We start from the raw sequence: 14,436 nt of genomic DNA, 5'->3' as shown, positions 1-14,436 counted from the left end.
TATAAACTTCTCTATACACTTAGAGATTAGTAATGGAAAAGATCTTACAGGGAGAGAGAGAGAGAGAGAGAGAGAGAGAGAGAGAAAATGAAATGAGCTGAATAGGCAAGGGGAGGTGGAATGAAGGAGAGACTAAACAGGAGTACAGAGCAAAATTTGGTGGATGGTAAAAGGCAGCAGAATAAAGGGATCTGTACATACCATAGGAGAATTAGTTCAGCATCGTGTTTGGAGCAACAGAGTTCCTTGAAAATTATTCCTGAGTTTTGGCATCAGATGAGTTAACAAAAGGCAGAGGTGGGGGAGATAAAAGGAAGGTTGTAGTTAGTTGCAGGGGCATAGAGTCCAGAGTGGTCATAATGAGAGTGATCTGCACTAGATGGGAAAGAGGGAGAGGAGGGAGTGCAGAGAGAGGGGAACAGGGAAAGCAAGCATCCAGGAGGCCCCAAAGCGCAGAGAACCATTTGCTCTCTGTTTTTACATACATTGTGTGCTTTCCTTCTCTTATGTCCTAATAGAGCACATTTAGCATTTAATTGAACATGAACTATATCAGGCAGAAGACAAATGTGAGCAAGTAATAAAATGAACACACACATTCCTTCCCAATAGCAGAACATGTGGTTAGACAAGAATTCAAAGGCTGGGGCCTCATCCAAATGGTTAGCCCCACAAGGGCATTTTCACTGTGATTTTACGCCCACATAAAGAGGTAAGAGTAGAAGAAAAAGGAAATACGGATCGACGCTGTACAGTTCAAATCACTAGACTGCACAAAAGCAATGAAGTGAAGTTTGGAAAGTCAAACTAGAGAGGTTGGTTGGGTTTTGCAGAACAAGACAGTATGGATTGCATACTTGAACCGCTCATTACTTCTGTTTGTCAGCCTGACAGGCAAGGCTGGAATTATTCTTGCCAGTTACCAACCCAACTTGGCATTAGCAATAACTTTTGAAATCCCATGCAAAGCAATTGTTTCTCCAGGGAAACATCATATTATCCTTAGTACTAATTTAAGAAAGAATGAGGCTAAATGGTAAAATGATAAAATACAAAACATTCAAAATTTATCAGAAATATGATATATATTACTTTCTAAATAATTTTTCTGAACTCTTTTATACAAGCATTGCTCTTGGTTTAATGGAATAACTAATAAAAATTCTATTAGTTCTCTCTAGATGCCTTGAACTTTCCCATTTATTTTAGGAAAATGGGAAAGTTCAAGGCATCTAGAGAGAACTAATAGAATTTTTAAGTTTAAATTGCTAGTGCATTATTTTAAAATCCATGTCTCATGACTCCTACGATTTAAATGCTACCTTCAAGGACTGGTGAGGTCATTAATTTCACTATTGTGACCCTTTAATTTTTTTAAAAATTTAAAATTCTTTGAAAGCCAATGAGATAGTCAGGAAACCAGCATTTATGGTACAATTTGAGAAATAAATAATTTGGAGGACCAATGATTTTTAATTCTATCGAAAACCAGTATGCACTTTTCAGCTCTAGAATTTTAAAGCCATCATAACAGTGATAAATAAGTAATATATTTTAATTATTTATATTGTATAATATAGCACATATTACATAATATATACATAACTGTAATATTTAGTGAAATATTATAGTTTGAATATATCATACACTAAGGAATCTGGTTTTTAACATTTTTTAAGATTTATTTATTTTATTTATTTGAGTACACTGTCACTCTCTTCAGGCATACCAGAAGAGGGCATGGGATTCCATTACAGATAGTTGTGAGACACCATATGGGTGCTGGGAATAGAACTCAGGACCTATGGAAGAAAAGTCAGTGCTTTAACTGCTGAGCCATCTCTCTAGCCCCCACCAAGGAGTCTTATGTGGTTCCCAGGTGTGGCTGATTTCTTGAGAGGTTTTGGAAACTTTTCTTATCACAAAAAATATGTTTCATAATAGCTCCTATCTTATAATGAAGTGAAGTAATTTAGATAATAAGTATAGAGCACCCAGAATAATATTTAACATTTGCTGGTAAGGTGATAGTGCCCTGAGGGGAGTTTGAGAGTTCTAACAGGGGGAAATAATTTAGAAATCTGCAGTTTTTCAAATTATGTGAGCATCAGCCACACCCCAAGCAAAGAGAGGCTGCCTCAACCTCTATGTCTGCTTCAGGGATATAGAAGGATTCTGAAGGATAAAGCTAAATTTTATCAAGGTTGTTAGTGTCTGTTGTCGAGGAAAAGAACAACCTGGGCAGCAGAGGGCTGCACATGGACATTCTAGGACATCTTTTGTACACCAAGGCTCACTGTGCCTGACACCTGACCAGCACATGCTGCATAATATTCATGGGGTTCTGGCCATGGTTCAGCTAAGACTGCCATCCTCAGAAAAACATCATGAACTCTTGGCAGAATGTAAGAAGGGAGTTGGAAACTGCAGACATTCCATTCCCTGATGGCTGGTTATATAACAAATAAGTTGGTGTATGTCTATTTCAATATTCAAGAAAATTCCATGGACCCTGCAGCTAAATAGTTTTAACTACTCTCAATGGAGAGGCATCTCATGGTGGAACAAATTTAAAAACAAAAGTCCAGAAAGTTATGGACTGATCATTTACATTGATAGACAATTTCTTATGACTACAGGAAGAATGAGACATTCTTCAAAAAAAAAAAATAGAATCACTGGGGTGGTTGAAAGTGGAGACATGATGGAAGAGATGCTTACGTCAACATGATTGACAGACAAGTGGTTCATAGGGAACTTCTTTTTGGACATCTTTCAAAGAAATCCAATGACCTAGATGCCCAAACTGTTCTTGCTGTCATTTGTCACCACAGAGCTGCTGAAAAGCAAACTAAGGCTCATTTGTGGTGTCACCTGGCCACATGAAGTGCTTAAGTCTACTAAGGCCTTGTTTAAAAGTAAAGAGTCTTCAGTATCAAGTGGCAAGATTAGAATGTGAATTGATTTTCAGCTTCAATTTACCAGGGAACTCCTGAAGAGACATTACTACCTTTAAAATGGTTCATAGGAAAAAATAACATGTGCATCCTGTTGATGTGTGAGCTGCTGGTGTGGGTCCTGCCTGTGATGTACAACTTGAGCATTACTTTGAATTTTTCTTAGTTAGGGTTTTAGTGCTGTGAGCAGATACCATAACCAAAGTATCTTTTAAGGACAACACTTAAAAGAGCAACATTTAATTGGGGATGCCTTACAGTTTCAGAGGCTCAGTCCATTATCATCAAGGAGGGAGCATGGCATGATGTAAGAAAAGCTGAGAGTTCTAGAAACTGTTCCAAAGGCAAACAGGAGAACACTGGCTTCTAGGCAGCTAGGACCAGGGTCTTAAACCCCATGCCCACAGTGGCACACCTACTCCACACAGGACACACCTGCTAATAGTGCAACTCCCTGGGGCAAGCATATTCAAACCACCACATACCTCATCATAAGAACAGACAAGCAAGAGAGTCTGTCTGCGGATCATGTCTTGAGAAGTGGATAACACAAATCTGAGTCTGTGATTGTACCCCTAATACAACAGTAGGCAGGCAGAGACACAGTCATCATAGGTTTCAGCACTGACATAGCATAAAGTCTTCAATAATAAAATGTATCTACCCTAGACTTCCCATGTGACAGTGAAGAGATGCCTTCTAGGGACTTAAATGGAATAGATAGATCTACATGAATGGAGCTGTGATCTTTATAATTTCTTAGCTACCTTCTTGTTGACTGAGATCCGTTTAGTCAATGACACAAAGCTTTAGCTCTAAAAAGGCAAGTTTAAGGTGTGTTAAGATTCTAGAGACTTCTGAAATAGGTAGAAATCCATGGAGATGACTGAATGAGTAGCTAATCTTCTGTAGATATATGCTGTAGAATGGATAAGAATCTGGCTGATTTGATCAACTTTTTCTTTGTTTTGATCCTCATGCTGTCAGGAACTTTTTAGGTCTTTGTCTTCCATGCTTACTACATAGTGAGCCACTCAGAAGGGCTCTTGCTACTTAGGCACACTTAGTCCTCCTGTGTATGATGCTCAAATCATGCATACTTAAACAATTGGTCTGTGTCACATTCCTTCACTCGACCTCTGAGTCTGCTGTTGGCTTATCTCCTAGGAGTCTTTGTCTGTTAGGAACCCAAAGTTTACCTGCCTGGAGTTGTCTGGTCACACAGATCTAATGAGGCGCTATGACTTAACTACTGAATAGTTATAAATTTCCTCACTTGTGACCATTTATTTGCCAGGTGTTCCTATATTCTGAACCCTTATCTGGTAATTAGGACAGTTGGTAGCTTTATGGCCTGGATCAGTCACCTGAGTGCTTCATGCTTGCTTCCTCCTGAATAAAAGGAGAGGCATATTGAAGGGGACTACATGAAGGTCTGATAGTCTATTATGTTTAGAATTTAAAGAACAGAAAGATTAGAGTCCTAGCTTTACTCCCCAGTCTCATTTATTTATCACGATTGGTCTGTTAGAAAATATCCTGCAGTGTGAGGATGCTTTGTAGCAGCATCAATTTGAGAGCTTAGAAGAGAGTGTAGCCAGTGAATTTTAACATAGTTGATGACTTTGCTTCTGCATCTGTGTGTTCCGAGTTTGCGATTCTTTCTAAGGTCTCCCTGATTCTATGAGTTTGTGCTGACATTTTTGTTGAGACAGGAATTTTTTATTTTCAGTACTTAGTATTATGCAAGGATTTGTCAGAAAACTCTGGGTAGAGTGTTTTATAAAATAATCACAAAACTCCAAAGATATTCTTTTGCTTTTGCGTGTGTCCAGGGGATAAGACATGTTTTCCTTACACCCATGGTTTACAGTTTTTCAAATATTAGTGTTTATTACAGAATGCTTCCTGTATTTAGTATGTGGTTGCTACATTTTTATACATCAAAATATCATATTTTGTTTGTTTGTTTGTTTGTTTTAGCAATCTAACTTCTCCATTAATGTGAAGGGTGACTTATGGAAGACTATGTTACATGCTTAAGGGGCTGACTATCTTGCAATGTGTACTGTACTTTTTATATGTTCATATTCCTCAATACCAAATTCATTGTTGAGGAAGTATCAGTAATTATCCAAGAATTCACACAAAACATGTGAAGTTCAGTTATTTATTACTTTATTAAGATTGCTGATGTTTCTCCAGTTGTTAGACACCTTGTTATTCTAATACAAGTCTTGAGCTATCCAAGGTTCAATCATAGTTTCACCCAGATGGAGACTAAATGATGATAAAGGAGTGCATATATTTAAAAACAGAAACTCCCAACTATGTTCAGCATGGTTTCAGAAATACTTTACCTTTCCTGTCGTCTGAAGTTTATTTATTTTTTCTGACTTCACTGTGACAAGATTTTGTTTTCTATTTTTTTACTGGGTCTTTGTCTTCTGCACTATTTTACCATGTATTCTTGTCTGAGAGTCTCCCAGATACCTATAACCAGCTCTAAAATCACCTAGAAAACTGGAAGGAATAATGCCTCTCAATTCATTTGTTCTCCCATTTTCCTTACAATGGTATTAGCAAACAGAAAGTACCTTGCCAACATAAATGTGCTCTTGATAAATTGAGAATAACTTTCTAAATGGTGGATCCTTTGGTGTGTTCAATTTCTTAGGTATGCTCTTTAGATTCACCTGGGATAACTTTAGCAAAGTGTTGTCTCTTCTTCTTTATCCCTAACCTAGTGATAATTGTTCTATTCTCTACTTTTGAGAACTGACCTCACTACTGTCTCATATGACCTTCTGAAGATCCCAAGGCCAAGTGTTTTGTTTAAGAGTATTTTATGGATGCTATTGTTTCTTTGTTCAGCATTGCTAAGATTTTATTTTTATACAGGAAAGGTCAGAGAGTAAGAGGAAGTTAACAGCTTCATGGTTTTCTGAGAATGCCACCTGCTCCAATATTCTCCACATACATTCAGTGAATCACCTTGAGTGACTTATATATTCTTTTCTTTTCCCTCTTTTCCTTTTCTTATGGTTGCCATTGTTCCTTTTGTTGCTTATTTCAGTGAAAACTTTGGCCAATCATGTTCATTCAACTGATGTCTCTGGTATGTGCAGTAGCTCCACCAAGGTTCTTGATCAGTGCCACGATCTCCCCTGCCACAGTCCAATACAGAATCTGTATCATAGTGTCTTTCCTGACCTGGCCTCACTGCTGCAAGAACAGGAATCATCATTAAGTTAATCACCGTGTTCCCAATTTGGTTGCTCACTCGGCTATCTTATGGCCTAGTCTCTTGCCTTAGGACGTGGTCTTAGTAGTGATATTAAGTATTACTGAGTAGTAAGACAAACTGAGTAATAAGTACAGTGGTGGGTCAGAACTGTCCTAAGCTCAGCCTATTTCCAGTTTATTTGTCCACACATGACTATATTTTATCTTTAATAAAACTGTTACTGAGAGAATATATAAAATATGTTCTTATAAAAATGAAAAAACTGTTATAAATACAATGAATCAACATTTTCATTTGTTTTTATACTTATTTGTATGTCCTTCTTTCACTAGAATATAGTAGAAGAATGAAAAATTTTACCCCCTTTGAGACTCACTTGTATTTAGTAGAAAGATCTGAAAGTAGAACATTTGTTGTAAGTGGTGGACATTTTTAGATACTCCTTCAAGAAAGATGCTAGTACTGATAAAGCATTTTTAGTGTTTTAATCTACTATATGCTGTGGATGCAAATGCACCTCACAAGCACAAGTGTGTAAACAGTTGGATCCCAACTGAAAATGCTCCTTTGGGAAGTCAAGACATCACAAAACTCCTAATGCATTACCCACTTCCCATGAAAATGTTCCATAAAACATTCTGTTTTTCTTAGGAATCTTCTTATTAACTATTTATTCACAGCACCTAGTACAGTAGCTACTACAGCAAATTAGTACCAAGGAATGGGGCTATTTCTGGAATAAATGCAATTATGAATTATGTTGTTCACAGACATTTGGAATTGTTTAGTGGTGGTGAATGTGGAGGAATTTGGAGGCATGAGCTTTGGAAACAAGGCTCAATGGTCCATTCTGTTGGAAGGCTGGGAAACAGAATGCTGATAGGAAGGAGATATATAAACACTATGCTCTTGAGCTTTCAGAAGAAAAGAAAGACCCCATCAGGCAAGTGGCTACTATGTTCATGTTTTCTGAAGACTTGAATGAGACTGAATTCAAAAGAAATGCACTAAATTTTCTAGTGAAGGAAATTTCAAGACAATATAGCATTAAGGTTGTGACATGGTAACTGTCATGAGTCAGATTACAATGATAAAACAGAAGAGAAAAGTATGAGAAAACATTCAGCACATCCAGGGAGGATGTAAGAGTGAAATTAAAGTTACAGACAAAGGAGCAGTTATTGTTGAAGAGTTTGAAGTCATTAAAAAAAACCCACTATATTATCTTTATGAGGATATTAGGAAAAACATATTTTAAGTAGATCATTCCATCCATCTAAGCCTTCAATTTGTAAAATGGCAAAATATTTGTGAAAAAAAAGCATGAACTAAAAATATTCTTGACATAGTAGCATATTGCTAAACAAGCAAGCAAGCAAACAAACAAAATAAACAAATAATTATTAGCCAACAAAAGAAACAAAATCATCTGCCAAATGGACAGATGTCCAAGATTCAGCCAGGAGGGTAGGTATAGATATAGCTTTCATTGTGGTAGAAAGGACCAAAATATGTCTTGAGGTAGAAGCAAAATGTTGCAATGGCCTCTGCATGCTGCCGGTCTTTCATATGTATAGAATGTGACTTTGTCAAGGATTCAAATACTACCCAGCTAAGGAAATGTGCTGTAGGGTAAAGTCCCCATAAAGAGTCTTGAAAGGCTGTTGCATGAATCTGTGAAAGTGAAACTTAAAGTCTCACTGGTGAGTATAGTACACTGGAGATGTATGAAACATGATGTTCATTTAATACAGTTTGGGACAAGGAATTTAGATAGTGCAAGAGAAAGTCTATATTTAGCACATGTCTAAGTTAGAGAACTAGGATTATACAAGTCTATTGTAGTCAGAAGATACCCTGGATGCTATAGGAAGCTATTGGGGTTAGCTTTTCAAATATTGGGCTTTAGTCGCTTTAATGTGATATTTTCTTGCTATACCCACAATTCTCTCTTTTGAAAGAGAAAAATTTATTTATGCTAATTTTATGTTGGAAGTACATAACTTATTTTATTCATGTACAGGTTCTTACAGTTCAGAGATTGCCTTAGGTCTTTTTTTCATTTAATATTATTTGTAATTCATGTTTTACACTCCATATTCCATTCCCCACCCTTCCCACCCACCCTCCGACTGCTCCACATCCCACAACTCCTCACAACCCCACCCTGTCTCTATGTGGATTCCTCCACCCCCCACCCCACCTGACCTTTAAACTCCCTGGGGTCTCCAGTCCCTTGAGGGCTAGGTACGTCCTTTCTGAATGAACATAGACCTGGAATTCCTCTACTATATGTGTGTTGGGTGCCTCATATCATCTGGTGTATGCTGTCTGTTTGGTGGTCCAGTGTTTGAAAGATCTCCGGGGTCTGCAGATTTGGAGTTAGAATTTTTGTAACTATAAGATTACAGGGACTATTAAAAGTGAATTGAATATACTGCTGCATTATGAGCTAGCTACGAACCTATAGAGCATAGGAGAGAAATATGTTCTGGTTTGAATTACCAGATAGAACCATGTGTTTGATCACTTGCACACCAGCTGGAATGCTGTTTTAGGAACTTGTGAAATCTTTATGAGTCAATTAGTTTGATATTCTCATAGCTAGTAGATTTGACATAAAGGTCTGCATATGCTTAAAAAGGAAATTGAATAGGTGTTTTCTGCTAATTGTAAAGTAGATAACTAGAAAATGAGGCTCAAATATTAGTAAGAGAGTGCTCATCACAGGTTTAAGATATTAGAAACTGGGAAGCATTGACTAAATTCTAAATGAGCTATGCAGTTTTCTCTTCTTTAGGAATTAGATCAATCATTATATATGTAAGGTTTCCCTATATGTCAGAAAATGTAGACAGGTAAGGTTAGAGATTGTTTTCTTATGCTTTCCACTATCACTGACATACCAAAGTTCATGCAAAACCAGGATGCTAAATCATTGAGTAATGGTTCATGTAAATAAATCTCACTGGTAGCCATGCTTTCTTAAAAAGAAATCAATTACGGCTATGGGCATAGCATTAGAATTTGATTATGATGTGATTCCACAGTAGTAAATGTATATGCTACAATGTGAGATCTTTGAAGAAAGTGAATATTGAGAAATATTGGATGTAATAAAATGATAAACAAGTTTTAATATTACTATAAAACTAAAGTGGGTATCCTCACAGTATTTATTACACTAAATAATATATAAATGACCCCAAAACATATATTTATGAACTGAAGATTAGCTCAAAAACATGTAGCAGAAACTCAATTTCACTGGCTTAAATAATGAGATATATTTTTCTACATGAGAAGAAGTCTAAGGGATGGAAGATTTCAGCTGGATAAGTATCTACAATAAGTCATGCTGTCCTCCTGAACATCCACAATCTCTCTGCTCAGCTAAGGTTATTAGGTGTTTTTTAATCTATTGAGCAAGGTTTTAAGTCATATGGCAGTGTTGTCACTCTGAACTCAGTCAGGATTCTGCTGGTGATGATGTTGGGAAGATTAGATGTGGAGTGGGTGAGACACAACAGTTTTTGTACAGCATGCACTTAGTTTCTCATTGCAAATTTACTCGTTTGCTTCATTGTTTTAGTATGTATTTAACAGGACATACTGATTCTAGTGTAATTCTTGACACACATACGTACATACATATATGTATGTGTAAGATGTGTCTGTATGTATGTGTGATGAACTCCAAATACATAAAAAACACTGAGCTTAACAGAATAAAAGTCCAAGAAAATAGAAAGCAAATAAAGTTGTCTCAAGATTTTGTGGGTATTTCTTTTAGCCATTATGCAATTAGACCCTTTACCTATCTATTTGATGACACAAGTAAGAACATAAAAATTATATTAACATTTGTCTTCATTTGCAAATTGAGATGCTTAGTTATTGAGACCATTAGAAAAGGGAGCAAATCTACGACTTGAGCAGGGTGTTTAAATGTGGCCATTTTTTTTTTTTCTAATCAGTCTGGTTTGTATGGTCATGGCATTTGAGAGGTAATTAGAAAGTCACCATATTTAACTGTGGACATTTGAATATGCTTGGTCCAGGGAATGGCACTATCAGGAGGTGTGGCATTGTTAGAGTAGGTGTTGAAGGAAGTGTTTCACTGTGTGGGTGAGTTTTGACACCTTCCTCCTAGCTGCCTGGAAGACAATTGTTTCCTGGCTGCCTTCCCATCAAGATGCAGAACTCTTGAATCCTCCAACACTGTTCCTGCCTAGACACTGCCATGCTTCCTGCGTTGATGATAATGGACTGAACCTCTGAACCTGTAAGCAAGCCCCAGTTAAATCTTGTCCTTTATGAGTTGCTTTGGTCATGTTGTCTTTTCACAGCAAATAAACCCTAACTAAGACATTAACAAAATGTTTCTCTTAGATTCTCCTGCAGTGAAGGTCATCACCATGAAATATTGATGACGTTCTTTCAACATTCCAAAATTGTTATGATACTTTAAAGAAGTCTTTAAAACTGAGACTCTTTCCTGACCAAACAGGTACAATATTTTGTAGCTAAAGATCCAAATTCTTTGTTGATTTTGTTTTGTAACAATTATGAAAGTGAGTGAGTGAGTGTGTGTGTGTGTGTGTGTGTGTGTGTATGTGTGTGTGTGTGTATTTGAGGACAAAAAGTATTTCAAATCATCTCATAGAATAGGACAAACGTGATTAAATTTGATAATGACAGCAAATTTGGGAGGTCGTGACTTTTTAATAATAGGACAATTTTTGAAACAAAACAAGAAAGGAGTAAGTCTGAACTGTAGCAAGCAGAAACAAATAGGACATACTTTACAAAGAAAAATAAACATTAATTTTAAAAAGTCAATACCAGGCTGCCTCTCATACTGTTTCAGAATATTTCTGTATGTCATTTCTTTCTGTCTCAATAATAAAGTGCCGAGAAAATTACCTTTAAAGACTGGAATGATAGATGTTCTAAAATTGTTCATATATTCAAAATAGTAAATCATATAGAAGAAGCACTCCAACACACATACCAACATACCATATTGTCAGGAATAAACAACAATGGCAAGTTTTTTCTCTTTTAGATCATAAGTACTAGCTAGAGTTGACAAATAATATATTAATTTATTACCTATCAGTGCTAATAAATAAGATAAACCCATATAATGAAATCATAAGCACCTGGGAGCCATGCCAGATATACTAAGTGACAATTAGTTTATTGGGGTGCTATGCCTACAGGCTTAGATGGCTGACAATGGCCTTTTCCCTAGTCTAAAACATATTATTCTAATTATATTATTTTAAATGCATCCATTTTTCCAAAAAGACACATTGTGCCAGAGTTAAAAGGGCAAGTTACTAAATACCTAGTCTCAAGCCTTGACTTCAGACATTTAATTTGTCATCTCTAAATTTACTTAATGTATTTTTGTCCATGTGACAATGTAGTATAATTTGTAAGTGGATAGCCTTATTTAAATATACTTAATTTCCAGAAAAAAAGTTCATTCACTTGTAAATCCATTCAATAACACACTCACTAAACATGTGGACTTGGCTAGACATGATTTCTACTATTAAGGGTCTGTCTCATGAAAAATAAGCAAACAATGCAATATTTTTGTTCAGAGAAAGTGAAAAGTAGCTAAGACTTGGTGTGAATATGAATATTCTGTCTTTGTTTTCTTTGTTATTGTCATACTAACATGATCTTTCTCCAGCCTATTGCAAAAAAGAACAAGTCTAAGAATGTAAAGACCCTTGTGAGCAAGCTTGTGGAACAATGTTTCTTCTTTCAGAAATTAGTTGTAGATGTAGAAAGAGAAGTGCTAATTCAAGAAAAGAACGGGGAAGGATGGGAAAACATGGAGAGCCTCTTTTCCCTCTGTTCCCATGGAAACACTTCCATTGTAGTCCTACTTTGTTAGTCCCATGGATCATGCTTAAGAAAGATACAGGAAAGAAGAACAAAGTTCCATGGATGAAAACAGAACTGAATAGAGTTAGGGGTAAACCCATCATTGTCACATTATAGTCATGATTATATCTTTCCTCTCTTATGACTTAAGAGATATTTGTAAGGGCTCTTCTGTATTCCTAACCAAACATAGGCTTGCTCTCTCTCTCTCTCTCTCTCTCTCTCTCTCTCTTTCTCTCTCTCTTTCTGTGTATGTGTATACATGCGCATTAGCTTAAATGTGGAAACTCTAACACTAAAATTTATATTTTGCTTTAAGAGACTTTTCAGCAACTTAACCACCACAAACAAGAATGGATGTTCAATAGCCAGGCATGGTGGCACACGCCTTTGATCCCAGCACTCAGGAGGCAGAGGCAGGTGGATTTCTGAGTTCGAGGCCAGCCTGGTCTACAAAGTGAGTTCCAGGACAGCCAGGGCTAAACAGAGAAACCCNGTCTCGAAAAACCAAAAAAAAAAAAAAAAAGAATGGTTATTCAAACACACTTAGGGTGTTACAACTTACATCTACATCTTCTCTCTAAGACATACATTTAGGAAATAAAACACCACTTAAAGAATGTCAATAATTAGAAATCCAATTTCTACAAAGGAAAGCAGTAAACTCTTACCATCTTCATAGCCACTTTTATGGGTAACAATTGAAAATTTATTCCTGCTTTCTTCAGTCGTTGCCAATCCTGCAGATGTGCTTCCAGCTGCTTGCTGGCCATACACATTTGAAAATGTCACTGGGACACTCAGGGCTTCTATTGTATTCCATTTTCACCCAAACCTAATTCTTACTCTGAGTTTTATTTTTTGAAATCCATTGAAGGTGTGTGTGTGTGTGTGTTTGAGGACAAAAGGTATTTCAAATCATCTCATAGAATTAGAACAAAGGTGATTAAATTTGATAATGACAGCAAATTTGGGAGGCGGTGATGTTTCAATAATACAACAATTTGTTATTATAGGTATATCAAAAAATTTTTAGATCATCTTATTAATTACTCTCTTTACCTTTTGATCCAGGTCTAGTATTAGTAGCCTCCTCCCATTTCTATCTGAATCATTTCCACTATATCTCAGTCTTTTCATTTACTGGCACATTACCACAGTTTCCATGAAAACCATTGCAACTTTGTTTGCAATCTTTTTTCTCTGGACTGCCAGATGCAGTCGCTACTGCCTGCTCTGATTTGTGACATCCCAAACCTTCCCAAGCGTCCATTCTATTTACAGTTTTTGTTCCAAACATAACTCTTTGCAGTCAACTGCATACTTGCATTAATAGCAAGCAATAACCTTTTAAATGTATTTACTTTCCTTAAAAGATTGAGGTTGTTGCCGGGCAGTGGTGGGGCACCCCTTTGATCCCAGCACTTGGGAGGCAGAGGCAGGCAGATTTCTGAGTTCAAGGCTAGACTGGTCTACAAAGTAAGTTCCAGGACGGCCAGGGCTATACAGAGAAACCCTGTCTCGAAAGGAAAAAACAAAAACAAAAAAAAGATTGAGGTTGTCTAGGGCTGTCATGTAGCAACCTTATTTTTCTAAACTGCTAAAGAAGGCTAAAATATTCAACTGTGCATAGGAATTAGACATAAGCCACACACAGAAATGTATTACTATGCTAATATCCTTCACATATCAAGGATGAGATCTCTATGCTCCAATTATAAGAGTTATGAACACATGTAGTCAAGTCAACCCCTGCACGTGCATTCCAGGATTCATCCTCTTCTTGTAACTTTGGTAGTGATGGTATGCAGGCTGATATCACAGCAGATCCCTCTCCGCATAACTCCTATTGCTATGCAAATTATCCTTCTACATCATTTTTTTTGTCAACTTCAAACATTTTATAGAAAACAAAAGAGCCAAGAGTAGGTTTGGGACTGCTTTAGTGTGACAAACTAGGGCTCATATGTACAGCTGCTCACTTGGGAATGCAGAAAAGTCCCACTTGTTATTATAGGTATATCAAAATCAATGCATATAAAGTCACATCTTGGCTTCTTCTTATGCTAAAAGCTAAGCAATAAATTGTAGGTGTTAAGAAGCATCCCTGTGCTGCAGTATATATACATTGAAGCATATGTAAACACCTTGCATCACATGGACCTGTTATAAAACTGATCAATAAACCTAATTAATTGTCTCTGTCCTAGACACATATAGTTCTGCAAACCATTTTTTTTCTAAAGCATTTATTTTTCTTGTAGATCTTCTGTTTGTTCAAAACAATTTCTTACAGTCTATTGAAAGGATTGATATATTGGAAGAAAT

Source organism: Mus caroli, chromosome 3 (genome assembly GCF_900094665.2).
Source record: "Mus caroli chromosome 3, CAROLI_EIJ_v1.1, whole genome shotgun sequence".
In the NCBI taxonomy this organism is placed as follows: Eukaryota; Metazoa; Chordata; class Mammalia; order Rodentia; family Muridae; genus Mus; species Mus caroli.
Note: the sequence above shows the minus strand (reverse complement) of the source record.